We start from the raw sequence: 15,490 nt of genomic DNA on the forward strand, positions 1-15,490 counted from the left end.
ATAAACTTGCTCATCCTTTAATAAACACTCCAAAACTGTGCTATATTTTACACGTGTAAACATTAAGACACCAACTTAAGAAACACAATGAAAAGAACACTGGGCCAGCACTATAGGACCTGGATTCAAGCAGTGTGTTCTAGACACTAAGTTATAAAGTTAAATATATTTAGGTCTCATTTTCTTCTCCGAGAAAACAAGAATATTTATTATTTATTTGAATAATAAGGTCTTGAGGGACAAAAATATTAGTTAAGCTATAATCAACAATCTATGCAAACATAGGTTTTTTATTATTGTTGGTCTAAGTCAGTGGTTCTTAATGCTGTGACCCTTTAATACAATTCCTCATGTTGTGGTGACCCCAACCATAAAATTATTTTCATTGCTATTTCATAACTATAGTTTCGCTAGTTATAAATCGTAACGTAAATATTTGTGTTTTCTGATGGTCTTAGGTGAACCCAGTTACAAGGTCATTGCAACCCACAGGTTGAGAACCACTGTCCTGAACTATTAGTATCTGTTTCTAATAAATCTCAATGTATAGCAAATAAAGTTAAACATTATATATACTATTTGATTCTTTCTATACTGTAACTGTTAAGCTTGTAATTCCATGCACTTAGGAGGCTGAGGCGGCCAGCAAAGTTCCAGGACATTCTTAATTGTGTAACAAGACTGGATCTCAATACTAAAGAGTAGATATGGTGCTTCATGTCTATAATGTAGCACTTGGAGGGCTGGGGCAGGAAAACTACCACTGAGGTCAAGGCCAATCTGGCCTACATAGTGAGTTCTGGGCCAATCTGAACTAAATTATAAGACCCCATTTCACAGTAAGACATACAGAAAGCATTACTGTTTAACACTAAAGATGTTGATTAAATAATATTTAATGTATTCTCAAAGTTAAGAGATAAATACCAGGCGAACAATGAGGGCTGATGAGACTCAAAGGACAATGGCACAGGGTTTTGATCCTACGTAATGTGCTGGCTTTGTAGGAGCCTAGCCAGTTTGGATGTTCACCTTCCTAGATATGGACGGAGGGGGGAGGACCTAGGACTTACCACAGGGCAGAAAACCCTGACTGCTCTTTGGACTGGAGAGGGAGGGGGAAAGGAGTGGGGGGAGGGGGAGAATGGTGGGAGGAGGGGGAGAAGGGTGGGAGGAGGGGGAGGGAAATGGGAGGCTGGGAGGAGGTGGAAACTTGTTTTTTTTTCTCCTTTTCTCAATAAAAAAAAAAGAGATAAATACCAATAGCTAAGTCAAAAAACTGCACTCAAATCTTTTTAGAAATTATTTTAAAATTTCACTTATTTTACACCCAAATCGCTAAATTTAAATTTTTAAGAAATCTAAGGTGGGCTATGGTAGTGTCTGTCATCCTAGCACTTGGTGGATAGAGGCAGGAGGAGCCAGACTTCAAGGTCCTCCTCAGGTACAGTCTAAAGCCAACATAGGCTTCATGAGGTACTACATACAAAAGCAAAAAGAAATTCAGAAAGTAGTTCACAGCCGCATTTATTTCCATTATAACTGTCAAAATATCTCTGTATACATCTCATCAGAACAACATATAGTCTGGGCATGGTGGCACACGCCTGTAAACCCAGCAGTCAGGAGGCAGAGGAGGACAGATCTCTGTGAGTTTGAAGCTTCTCTACATGGCAAATTCCAGGCCAGGGCTACACAGAAAGACCCCGAGTGGGTAATGTTCCAAAAAATTAAAAACAAAAAACCCTACTCTAGGGATGGTATACAATATCCCTTGGTAAGAATGTTGGATAAGGAAGTCCCCACCACATCCCCCAGTCAGGCTATTGCTATTGCTCTTGGTTACCAACCAGAACTAGGTAATAAGACACTATTGCTGAAAACACCAAACACATCTGGTTGCGGGACATACAGAAATCAAGCTACAACTGAGCTGCCTACCGTTCTTTTACTGTGTCAGGAGGTGTTATGCAGGTTATCAGAAGAGAAAGTCTTACTTTGCTGTGGATCCTGCAAGCTATATATAATACCAACCTTGCGGATAAGATGTGTCCACTGGTGCAATAGTGGTATTGCTGTTGTCTTAGGGTTACTATTGCTATAAGCAAATTGGGGAAGAAAGGGTTTCAGCTTGTTTCCAAATCACTGTTCATCACTGAAAGAAGACAGGACAGGAACTCAAACAGGGAAGGAACCTGGAGGCAGGAGCTGATGCAGAGGCCATGGGACATGACATGGCTGCTGCACCCATTACTCACAGAAGCAATGCTACAAGACCTGCATGTACCAGGTCCATTAACATTCCATCATGACCACCCTACTCCCAAGGAGCTATAGGAATGGTTGCTACGGTTGGGGAAGTCATATTCCTCAGTGGTGCAACCCCTAGCTAGCAGCCTTTGCTCAAGTAAATAACCATCCATCTAAACTCATACAGACATCCAAAGTAAAATTTTCCACAAAAGGGAAAAAGGAGAACATAAAAGCAGTTGGGAGGAAGAAGAGGTTCACTGGAAAGAAATAAAAGAGAGTAAAAGGGAGAGGGGGTGGGAATATCAAAGTATATTACATACATATAAGAAATTGAATTTTTTTTTTTTTTGGATTTTCGAGACAAGGTTTCTCCATAGTTTTTGGTGCCTGTCCTGGAACTAGCTCTTGTAGACCAGGCTGGCCTCGAATTCACAGAGATCCGCCTGCCTCTGCCTTCGGTGGTGCGTGTCACCTTTAATCTCAGCACTCAGGAGGCTCACTTCATGAGTTCAAGGTCAGCCTGATCCACAAAGTGAGTTCCAGGTTAGCCAGATGCGTACAGAGGGACCCTGTCTCAAAACAACAACAAAAGCAAACAAGCAAGCAAACAAACAAAACTGCAACTCCCACCTAAGAGGTTTCTTTTAGCCTCAACCAGAATCCTATGTATAATGTACAAGACACCTATCTGGGGCAGTATTTCTAGTGAGACCATGATTTCCACTAAAAAAAAAAATTAATATGAATGTTATCAAATAAATACCAGAGTTATTGAGACTTTTCTCAATTACCTTACCACTTGGAGGTAATGGGAAGGAGCTTAGAACCTGATCACTTTTACCCATTCTGCCCTCATTAATAGAGAGAACTAATTCTGTAAGCCTCAATTTGAACATCCCTTCATTTCCCCAGCCTGATCACATCCTTCTTAGCAGCTGAATCCACCTCTGTCCTTATAACCACAGTGTTAGAACTTGTTAAACTGTCAGGGAGACGAGACAACAACTTCTACTTTCTCTCCTCTCCTCATTCCCCAGTTTCTTAGGGTGGGTTTGTGGCCCAACTCAGTTACAACTATCAAATGAAACCACCAAACTAAAGCAGATCTGGCTCAGTGGTAGAGCCTTGTTTAGGCCCTGGGTTCAGTCCCTAGTACTGGGGAGGTGGGCTGTTGAGATTAAACAAATCACCAAATTCTATAAATGCAGCATACTAAAACACCATCATTTGCTTGTCTTAAATTTCTTTTGGAAATATGATAAATTAGTAAAAAAAAAAAGATTAAGTTATCTTATCAAAGCAAGATAAATTCCAACTCATTCTGAAAGTACTGAGAACCAAACCCAGAGCCTTGTGGTAAGCAAGCACTAACTCTTAGCTACATGCCCAGCTCACAAAACTTTGTCATTTTGCTTTGTTTTTGTCTTTGGAGACAGGGTCTCCTGTAGCTCAGGCTCATCTCTCCAAATGCATTACTAAAGCATTTTAAGAAAGTGTTGTGCACCTCTCCTGATCTCAGGGGTTAGTCTGGTGCTCTGATAAGAACTCTGAGCTCTTAGAAATCAGACTCTCTTGAGATACAAATTTACTAATTAAATGTGCTACTTATTACATTCAAAACAATGTGCCAGTCTTACTCCTGGGCACAGAAATGTACACAGCAACATTAAACTGAATGGAAAATTTGGAGCTCTAAATAGAAGAACCAACAAAGAACCATACACTCAATACACAGCTGACTACAGAAAGTTGTTTCTAAAATCCTGAAAGCAAATATGCCCAACTTTAAGCTCTCTGAAACTGAAAAATGACTGAGACCATTAAAGTGTGACTGCAAATTAAGCTGCAAGTAACATGGACACAAAACAAATTATAACAGAAAATTTCCTATTATTATTATTATTATTAATTGACAGTGTCTCACTAGGTAGCCTGGGCTGGCCTTAAATTTGACCCTCCTACCACAGCTCTGTGGTGCAGGCAAGCACTGCGATTACAGAGTGCACCACCGTGCCCAAGACAACAGACGTTTTCCCAAGACAAACCGCTTTTGAATTAAGTTAACCAACGCAGATGGAATTTGTGGAAGCTCTGTTTATATTTTGTACCTATGTTAAAATCACTTTGGAACTACGTTTGAGTTAACAAACATCTCTGTATCGATCACAGTGCTTTTCAGTGCTCAAAACACTGACTGTCAAACCCGCAGCAGGCTACAAAGATTTGAAAATCTCAACCACGGCACTTCAGTGTGGTTTGTAACCGTGCATGACCACACCGACTCCAAAGACGGCGCGGCTGCTCAACAGTTTCTTGTGGAGACCGAACCATCATCAGGGAGGCAAGAGTACAAAGTCTTCCTTGGAATCAGTGTTCCAGGACCTCTGTGCAACCTCTCCTCCCGGATGCTACTGCACCAACCCTCTAAGACTAGCTTTTTTTTCCCTCCAGTCCTTGTGGCTTGTGATGATCCAATGCATTCAATAGTTTTTCCCAAGGCAGTTTTCCTCCTGACACCCACCTGGAAAGATTTGGGGTACCTCTTTAACAAGTAATCTCGTTCAAACAAGGAAGCTTCCTTCAAACACCTACTGTCTAAAAGTATAATAATTGGAACTTCGCCTTCTATCAGGACAACACAGGGAAAGAACTACCTTGCGCACTCTCCTCCTCTTCAATTATTTCTTGTTCGCAGTCACTCAGGGAGAGTTAAATAGTCTTACTCTAATGCCTTCCCAGAAAGACGGTGCGTTAAATACACATAAATATTATTGCATTCCCAAAGCAAGTAGGTTCTGGAGTTTTGTTTTAAGGTAAGGGGGTGAAGGATCCCAGGAGAAGAAAAAGAATCACCCGAGGCTCCAAAGACAGAGCTGGGCGAGGAGGAGGAAGAGGCCATAGCAGAAGTTCAAGCTACTCTCCAGAAAAGTCCGGAGCGGAGCCTGGGACCCGCCGCTGCAGCTCCCTCACTGTCCCGGGGACCGTGGGGTGGCTTCCCCTCCCCCTGAGGGACATCGGCGCCCGGCGGCTCGCGACAAAGGGGCCTGGCGCGGGGCGCTGGCGACCGCCGGGTGGGGGACGGGGCCCCGAGGAACGAGCCAGAGAGGATGGAGCGACCAAGGGGCACCGCGGCCGCGGTCCCTCCCCTCGGGTCCCTCGGCGGCCGCGCAGCGCCAGGCCTCGCTCCACACGCACCCGCCGCCCCTCACCTCACGCTGCGGGAGCTTCGGTCTCCACCGCAACCCGAGTCTTCGCGCCTTCCAAGGTCCGAGCCATGTTTTGCCCCCGCCTCAGCTGGCTCAGCCGGCCGCCGAGGAGAGCTTCGACTGACTCCGCGGCCAGCCGAGCACCGCACGTCACTTCCGATGGTACAAGCACCGCCCCCGGGCTTGGGCGCCTGACGATTGGCTGGTGCAGGCGGCCTACCTGGGGCGGTGGGCGGGGCACAGGCGGGGCCGCAAGGCAGCAGCAGCGGGGAGGTTGCGGGCTGGACTGGTTGCCCGGGGGAATGGGTGTCCTGTCGCGGCCTGGGGCCTCTCTGGTTTCTGGGACCCCCTGGCCAGCCTCGGGCTCCCAGGCGCCCTTTGTTCCCCGGCCCTCTCTCAGCCCTGCGCGCCGACGATCTCTGGCTTGCGGCTGCGGGCTTTGTGATCTTGGCCCCAGGCCGCTGGGAGATGAGTTTGGATTGGAAGGCAGAAGTAAACAGTCAAGGCGAAATCTTTCATTCCCTCCAGCAGTTCAGGTTCGCGGACGTTCAGGTGCTTCGAAGTTTGTAATTAGCAGCTCATCACGTGGGTCCCGTAAAGGGTTGAACGTGTGCGGCGTCCTCACGTCGCTGTTTGCTGACAGCCTTGCCGGGGCCAGGTGAGGAAGGCAGCCTGATAATAACAGCGCTCGGCCAGACAGCACACCCGGGCCCCGGAGTAATCATACCTCTCTCGTGAGCATCGAATGGAATTGTGCTTGTAAAGCGTTTAGCCCTCTGCTGTCTGGTTCACAAGTGAAGCAGATGGGGAAATTATTCCCGTTTTACGGATTGCAAAAGAGGACGGACAGCCGGTAACTATTGAGGAGAAGGATGGCAAAACAAACTGGATTTGGCTTTTGGAATTTAGAAGTTTATTCCCAACATTTTCTCCTTTCCTGTAGTAGGAAAGAGGAGACCTCTAATCTGTTCTTTCCAATAAACATGTCTGCACTTCTGGAGTTTGGATGAAGTTCTACATTAAGGGGAAGGAAGCCAAGAGAGAGAGAGAGTGTGTGGCATCTTACTGTAGTCCAAGCTGAGTCCAAGGCAGGAGATTACTTAAGCTCAGCAATTCAGAACCTGTCTTTAAAAAAAAAATTAGAAATAGTACTGAGACCAGCTCCGTGGTAGTGCACCTAACTAGCATGTGTGAGGTCTAGGTCCAATCTCTAGTACCAACTAAGCAAAACAGAGGCTATTCCATGGGGAAGTCTAGGAGCATGTCTGTACCACCCTCCCAGCCCCTGCTGTCCACCAACCCCACCTTCCTCTGTACACTGGCACTTCCAGGCGTGCTTACACACCCCAGAAGAATGTCCCTCAGGAATCTGCTCGGCTCTACAGCATTGTTGTGCTTTATCTTCCAATCAAAGGAGGAATTTATACACTTGGCAGCTCTTCCTCAAAATTTAAAAGGGTGAGGAAAAGGAATTCTTTCAGGACTGGCTTCCTACCTTCTGCTGGGGAACGGAGTGTGCCTTATGGGAAGATAAAACTCTCTGTCTCTCTCTCTCTGTGTGTGTCTCTGTCTCTGTCTCTGTCTCTGTCTCTGTCTCTCTCTCTCTCTCTCTCTCTCTTTCTCTCTCTCTAGGAAGGAGGGAGAAATTGTTCTTCTGGATCCTGGCAACTGGCCTTGGTCTGAATCAAATCCTTGGTGAATTTCTGACTTTCTCGTTTCTTATGGCTTTTGCGTGGCCTACTGGTAGGCTCTGATCACCCAGGAAGTGCCAATAGACTGAACCGGCAAAGACTTGGGTGGCTTTCAAAAAAGGCAGCATTGCAAATTGCTAGGTGTCAAGGAACTGAGCTGGTGGCCCTCTCTTAGCCTCCCTTCTCTGGCTGACAATGGCACCTGATGAAACCCTCTGAACACAGACCCGTGGAAGAAAAGTGCAAACCCAGGCTGCTATTATTTGAAACCAGTTAGAGACTAGCTAGAAGTTACTTTCTCCCCCGGCTTCAGTTTTAAGATTTGAAAGTAGAAAGAAAATAAAAATTGAGGGGGTAGCATTACATTTTAAATTGCTCCAACCTTAACTTCCCACAGAGAACTTTATAGCACCCTCAAACTTCTTCCAGTACCAAATGAGAAATGGGGAACCTTTCTCTTTGACCATGTGTGAAAAGAATGACTGATATTGAACATTTCCTGAAACCAGACCCTGTTCTTAGTGCTTTGTATTATCTTACTGAATCCCTCCCACAAGCTGAATGAAAAGGGGCCATTATTGGATCCTTGATTTATGGTTGAGTACTTTGAGCACCAGAGAGAAAAGCAACTTGCTCAAAGCCACACAGCCATTAAATAATAGAGTCTAAACGCAGATCTTCCCACGTGGCCCAACCTCTTTAACCTCTTACTGCCCTTGAAAATTAAGCCAAGAGGTTTAAAGGGCCATTGATAGTCAAGCATGGTGGTGTACACCTCCAAGCCCAGCACTCAGCAGACAGAGGCAAAGGGATCACCAAGTTGGAAGCTCCTTTTTCTATCTAGAGATTCTGACCAGCTTGGTGTGAGGTAGGCTACACAGCAAGACCCTACCTCAAACAAACAAAGCCATTAATAAGTAGTTCTGTTGTTTGTTCCTCCCATAATGTCATATTCCAACCACATAGGAAGATTCCACTGTGGGACTGTACTATAAAATTTTTAAGTTGTGGCCCTGCTGGGCAATGGTGAACCACACCTATGATCCTAGTACTTGGGAGATAGAGGCTAAAGGCTAGAGCTCAATGCCTAGGCTACATAGTGAGACTCTGTCTCACTATATATATTATTTATATTATATATTATTTATATAATATATATAATAGAAAGGGCTGGAGATGTAACTCAGTGGCATATCACTTGCCTTGCATGTACAAGACCCTGGGTTCCAATCCTAGCTCTATTTTTTTAATTAAGTCTGTACACAGAAATCATCACCCATGGCAAATAACATTGACACAATGATACTTAGAATATTAAATTTGTAAACAATAAAGGTGTATGCAGTTTGTGGAGGTAATGAAAAATGTTTGCCTTAATTAAAAAAGGGGGGGTTGGGGCTGAGGGAGCATAGGGAGGATATGTTGAGCCCTCACCTTCTGTATTATATGTCAAAAACACAGCTCTGTGCCAAGGAGACACTGGGCAGCAAGACAGCGTTTCTCTGTCCTCAGAGTTTGGAGTACATGGGGAACGAATACAAAATACCCAATTAAGCAATCATTTCCTCCTAATTGTGATAAGCAGTGTGAAGGAAAATTACAGTGTTCTCTGATTTAGAATGGAAAGCAGGAAGGCCTTCTCTAGGAGGTGACATTGGGCCGAGTAGAAATTAAGGAGGTTGGGCATGGCAACACACACCTGTAATCTCAGCACTCAGAAGATGGAGGCAGGAGAACTAGAGGCTCCCTGCCAGCCTTGACGACAGAAAAAGACCAGCCTGGGAGACATGAGACACGATCTTGTGTTTTTGGTTGTGAGCCTAGTCTTTAACATCTGGGTCATCTCTCCAGGCTGAGACCCTATGGCAGAAGGTGGGAGGGGAGAGAAAGAAAGTGAAGGAGGACAGAGAAATCCACATAGCGGAAACTCTGTGCAAGGAGCCTGAGAGAGCAAGGTTCAGCAGAGGAACTGAAAGACCAATGCCATTGTTAAAGCGGGAATTAGAGGGAAGTGACATTTCCCTGGTGAGACAAGCAAGTATCTCAGGATGGAGCTCAGAGACAGTGTTAAGATTTTAGGTCTTGTCAAATGGTGATACACACCTGTAATCCCAGCACATGAAAAGTGGACACAGAAGGCTCAGAAGCTAAAGGCCAGCCTGGGTTACATCCAGCTTTGTCTCAGGACAATTTGGGGACAAAGAGGTGGCTCAGTGGTTGAGCATACGCATTACTCTTCCAGAAGACTTGAGTTTGGTTCTCTGTACCCATGTCAGACACTCACAATTGTCCATCAGGCAGCTCACAACTGCCTGTAACTCAAACTCCAGGAGATCTGATACCTTTGGCCTCTTTGGGTACCCCCACATACACACACAGCATAGGTTCATGAAGAAGCAAAATAAAACACCACGTAATTTAAAACTTTTAAAAATGAAACAAGATTTAAAAGAAATGTTAGCTAGGAGTGGTGGCACATGCCTTTACTCTTAACACTAGGGAAGCAGAACCAGATGGATCTCGGAGTTTTAAGCCAGCCTGGTCTACATAATGAGTTACCAGTCAACCAGGCATAGTAAGATGGCTTTCAAATGATCAGGGTTGTATTTTTTGAAGATTTCATAGTGTGCTATGAAAATGCCCTAGTCGGGGGCTGGAGAGGATTTAAGTAGCCTACTTTGGAAATTGGGATATCTGTGCTTTGGACTCTGCATAAGACACAGTAAATACTATGCCATCTGAGCCAGAGTTTCTGTTCTTGGAGACAATCGAGTTGGGGAGAGTGACTCGGTTGATGGGATGATCATTAATAGCGATCTGTGCAAATAACTTGGGAAGCCCAAGAGAGATACACAGGGAAGATGGAGGTTTGTTAGTTATCTGTGGCCTTCATGTCTGTTTACTCCTGAATTTAGCAGCTTGAAGGAACAAGCTTTTATATTCATATTTCTTTAGGTTAGGAATGTAAGCACTGTTCAAACTGGTACCTCAGCTGTCAGTCTCACTAAGTGGCTTAAAATGGTGGGGAAACCCTGTCTTGAAAAACCAAAACAAGCCATGCCTTTAATCCAAGGTGGATCTCTGTAAATTCAAGGCTAGCCTGGTCTACAAGAGCTAGTTCCAGGACAACCTCCAAAGGTATGGAGAAACCTTATCTGAAAAAAAAATGGTGGGGGAAATAATATCAAAGTTTATTTCCCTGGGACAGAGAAAAGGCCCCTTTAGAGTGCTGGCTCCTTCAAGTTTAAGGCCGCTGGACTATCTAATAAGTTCTAGAAAAACCAAGGCTACATATCAAGATGTCTCAAAAACAACAAGATGTGAGAACAAAACTATGTGAGGAAGCCAGTATTTTAATGGTATCCTGTCGCTTCTCCTATACTGTATTCATTCTGAGTGGAGAAGCATGGTTCATACTCAAGGGAAGGAGAACACACAAACGGGGAAAAACCAGGAGGGGACTACGTAGGAATCACTGGGATTCAAAAAGTGTTCTAAACCACTGGACCATTTCTCCAATTTTTTATTTTAAGGATATCAGTTTATCTTGACCTTTCTCCACAAAGGTCCTATTCACAAATAAGCATGCATTCTAAGACCTTGAAGTGTTAGCATTGCATGTATGAAAATACAAGGGACACAACTCAACTCCTAAACTGTATGGCATGAAAAGAGTGAAAAAACCTGTGATAAATCTTCGTTGTCAACTTCTCTAGGTCTGAAATCAATTAAACCAATGGGCATGTCTGTAAGAGATTTTCTCTTTCTCTTTTCTTTTTAAGATTTTGTGTATGTTTTGTCTGCCTGTGCACCGGCTGAATGCTTGCTGCCTGACCCCCTGGAACTGGAGTTTCAGATGGGTATGAGCTTCCATGTGGGTACCGGGAATGGAATCTGAGTCCTCTGCAAGAACAGCACCTGCTCTTCACTGCTCAGCCGTCTCTCTAGGCTCTACAAGGAATTTTTCTTCATTAGGGTATTTGAAGTGGGAAGGCCCACCTTAAATAAAAAGGCTGCACCTTCTGATGTCAGCCAGATAAACAGAGGTCCCAGGGGAGAAGCTGCATTCTTTCTGCTTGTCTGGTCTTTGCCTTCCTGTCATGCTGGCAAGTTCACCTACCCTGTGCATCCTGCTGCTGAGCACGTGTGCCCCGCTGCCACGGCCATCCTTTGTAGACACTGGAACCCAGCTTCTTCAGCCTTCCGACACAGACTGAAGACCAGTGGCTCTTCAGGAATCCTCTTGGCTTTCAGCATTAGATTGGGACCGCTGAAGCCTCCAATGTCTCAGCCTCCCCAATAGATTGTTAAGACTGCCCAAACCACATCATTTAAGCCAATCTAATAAATCACCTTTTATTTTAAAACTTTTAGGAAACATTTTTTTATACTGTGTGGGTGTATATTTGTGCCTACACATGTACGGTGCATGTGTGGACATCATAGGACAATGTGTGGGTCCTGGAGTTCAATCTCAGGTTATCAAGCTTGGCAGCAAGTGCCTTTTCCTAATGAGCCGTCTCATTGGCCCAAATCCCCCTTTTCACATATGTATGTTATATAGGATAAATGTATTCTATTGATTTTGTTCATCTAGAAAACCCTAATGGACAAATTAAATGTCTGTCAACAGGGAAATGGATTGAATCTGCTATGAAATAGAATAATATGATATAATGTTAAAAGATGTGCTTCTCATGCTGGTGAGATGGTTTTCTCAGGGAAAGATGCTTGCAGCACAAGTCTACAGACTGGAGTTCGAACCCTGAAACCCATGTAAAGGGAGGGAGAGAAATGGATCCACAAAGTTATTCTCTGACTTTACACACACACACACACACACACACACACACACATACACACACACACACATGCACACACGCACACAAACATGCACACATACACATTTTTAAATTTTAAAGTCTGGGAGCTTAGTAGTTGTGGATGAAGTATATTTAGATTACAGTGGACATGTTTGGCTACAAGCTCAATGGTCAACAAAAATGAAGATAAAAACGCAAACAGTACAGGACTCTTGTGTAATACAAAGTTGCAGTGGGATTTTTATCAGTCCTTCAAGGACTTGAGTCCAGAAGTTTCCAACAAAGTCTCCTTATTAAATTCAACTGAGTTCAATAATTGTTGACTGAGGGCTAGAGCTGCTAGCTGTTGGAACTAACTAACCAACCCCTAGTGGGTTAGTCCCAGCACCCCATACACTAGGATGATGGCACACTCCTGGAAACCTAGCCCACACTCAAACACACATGAACACATCATATGTACATACATAGAATTATAAAAACTGGAAAGAAAAATTGAGTTCTACTTTCCAGGAGAGGAGGAACATCCAAGTCAGCTGGAGGCAAGAATGGGGCAAGAAGGAGTCTAGAGGAAGTAACCAGGGCAAGGAGTAGAGTGGACAGGAAGAGATGTAGATTGTTGCTCCAGACAGAGGGAATACATTTGGAATTGCCTCTGTTAAAAATATTTGCAATAGGAGATGGAGAGATGACGCAGTGGCTAAGAGTACTTGTTCTTCCAGAGAACCCTGGTTTGGTTTCCAATACCAATGTAGTGGCTCACAGCTAGCCATAGCTTCAGTTCCAGGGGATCTTCTAACTTCCTTATGACATGCATACATACAGGCAAAACATAAAATAGATTTTTTAAAAAAATTTAAATATTTGTGATGATTAGTTTTGTGTTTATTTGTTGTTTAATGGTTTTGGGGTACTACTGGTCAAACCAAGAGCCTTAATTCTAAAACTTAGAAGGCTGAGGTGGGCCACAAGTTCAAGGCCATCCTGTGTTAAAATAAGCACCAAGTCAGCCTCAACTAAATGGCAAATTCTTCTTTCATTAATGATAAAAATTTCCCGAGCCTTGTGTATGCTAGGCAGGTGTTCTACCCCTGAGTTAGTTAAAGCTCTTGAAGTTTGTCGACTTCTCCCATGAACTGAATTAATAGAATTTAACCCTATGATGGGTCCTAATTTTTAATAAGAAGAAGGTAAGTCACTATGGTTGATTGTAATCTCTCCATTTTCTGAAGTCCTTCTGTTTATTTGGTTTAATCCTTAAAAACCTCTCATCTTTTTTGTTTGTTTGTTTGGTTGGTTTTTGGTTTTTGTTTGTTTTTTGAGACAGGGTTTCTCTGTAGTTTTTGGAGCCTGTCCTGGAACTAGCTCTTGTCTACCAGGCTGGTCTTCAACTCACAAAGATCCACCTGCCTCTGCCCCCCGAGTGCTGGGATTAAAGGTGTGCACCACCAGCGCCCGGCACCTCCCATCTTTTAAAAAATGTAAAAGCCTGTTTGGCTAGCACGCTTGTCAGTGCACTTCTTGTATGCCTGGTATCCGGGCCAGAAGAGGGCCTCCGTCTCCTGTAACTGGAGTTACTGTTGCAGGTCACCATGTGGGTGCTGGGAACTAAACCCAGGACTTCTGGAAGGGCAACCAGTGCTATTACCTGCTGAACTCTCTGTCTAGCCCCATTACTTCATTCTTAATGTTTTCAATTAGTTTTATAATTACAGTTCCCTCCATCTAGTGAGTTCTGTCTGTTTAGCATCGTATATACAGATTTCATTCAAAGTTATTTTGAGACTATGTGATATAGCTCAGGCTGGTCTTGCTGTCTTCATGCAGCCATGGATGACCTTGTATTTCTAAACGTTGTGTATTTATTTATAGGTAGGTCTCCTGTTTCCCAGGCTGGCCCTAGACTCATTATGTAGCCAAGGATGACCCTGAACCCCTGATTTTCCTGCCTCTACTACCTTAGTGCTGTGATTATAGGCCTGTGCCACCATACCCAGTTTTTATATGGTGCTGGGGTTCAAACCCAGGACCTTATGTGCTAGGCAAGTACTCTACCAACTGAGCTATCTCCCTAGCTGTCCTGGACTTCTGGCTCCACCTCCCTAATGCTAGAATTATAGCAGCCCCAGTCAAGCATAAAGTTTTTGTCATTAGTATTGTTTCTGCCAGACGTGATCATAACCTTTCTAAGAGTAGGAACCAAAGTTCAAACTCGTCCCCCATCTCACAGCTTCCTGATTTACCCTCTTCATTCAAAACCCTGCACATATGTATACCATCCCATTTTCCTTTTTTAATTTTAGCTATGGTGCTAGCACAAAGGTACAAGAACAGCTTGAAGGAATTGCTCCTATCCTTCCACAATTTGGATCCTAAGGATTGAATTCAGGTTTGTCAGCTTTGTGACAAGCACCCTTATCTGCTGAGCCCCCAAGGTCTCTCTGGAAAATGTTCTAATTTACAGTGTCTGTGTTAGTATATGCCACATTTCTGCAGGTGCAGGCAGAACCAGTGAAGGGTATTAGATCCCCTGAAGCTAGAGTTGCAGGTGGTTGTGAGTTGTTCCTTGTGGGTGCTTGGAACAGAACTCTGGTCCTTTTCAAGAGCAGAAAGAGTCCTTAGCTGCCAAGTCATTCCTCCAGGGCCCTGTTTTCTCTTCACATAACATGCCTTCTCCACTTCCTATTAAAACAAAACTCAAACGAATCACCTATGCTTGCTGACTGCTTTCTCACCCTAGTAGGCCTCATCCCCTACATATCCTGACATGGTTTTTAAGACCCTGGCTTTCTGGACCTCTCAGCAGTTTTTTACTTTGTGACTGCTCCTTCTGAAGGCTTCCAGGGCTCTAGGGTCACCTAGCGTTTCCTATTCTTCCCCTTTCTTACACACTGGCTAGTTAATTCTGTTTTGTTTTTCTGTACTTGGGATCAAACTGTGGCACACATGCTACAGAAGTCAGCCAATAAGCTAGCCCAGTTCTCCTTTTTGAAATATGGAGACAGAATCTTCCTATATGTCCCAGGTTGTCCTTGAACTCATGATTCTCAGCTACTCTCTTGGGTAACTGAGGTTGTAGGCATTCACCACCACACCAAGCTTCTCTGCTCCTCTGTTTTATTTGTCTGCTCCCTCTTCTTCATCAGACCTCTGATGGTAGGTGAGCTCTAAAGATGTAGATCACAACTCCTTTTTTCTCTGTTCATATCTTCCACCTGGGGGTTCATTGAGTCCCATGGTTTGACGTACACTTCTGGATCAATGATGCTCAAATCTGTATAACTAGTCCCTAACATCTCTGAACTCCCTTAGGTCACTGTCTACCCTGCGTTTGCATTTGTATGCTTGGCCACCCAGAATTCAGAAGAGGTGAGTGTAGAGGTACTGCCTGTGATCCCAGCACTCGGAAGAGTGAAGCACAAAGAATGCTGTGAGTTTGAGATTGCTGGGAGCTCGAAGCCAGGCTGGGCTACATGAGTTCTAGTTCCCAAAACAATGTCAACCAAAGAACCAACCA

At 44.2% G+C, this 15,490-nt stretch overlaps 1 protein-coding gene across 1 annotated transcript in view; it reads right to left on the reverse strand.

Moving 5' to 3' along the window:
- Pik3c2a (phosphatidylinositol-4-phosphate 3-kinase catalytic subunit type 2 alpha) overlaps nucleotides 1-5,610 on the reverse strand; it is a 111,644-nt gene extending 106,034 nt beyond the window's left edge. The window contains exon 1 of the mRNA XM_075971990.1: nucleotides 5,463-5,610. The gene's annotated coding sequence lies outside the window, so the exon portion shown is untranslated. The remainder of the gene's footprint in view (nucleotides 1-5,462) is intronic.
- Between the last annotated feature and the right edge of the window lie 9,880 nt (nucleotides 5,611-15,490).

The sequence above is a fragment of the Microtus pennsylvanicus genome, chromosome 5 (genome assembly GCF_037038515.1).
Source record: "Microtus pennsylvanicus isolate mMicPen1 chromosome 5, mMicPen1.hap1, whole genome shotgun sequence".
Classification (NCBI taxonomy): domain Eukaryota; kingdom Metazoa; phylum Chordata; class Mammalia; order Rodentia; family Cricetidae; genus Microtus; species Microtus pennsylvanicus.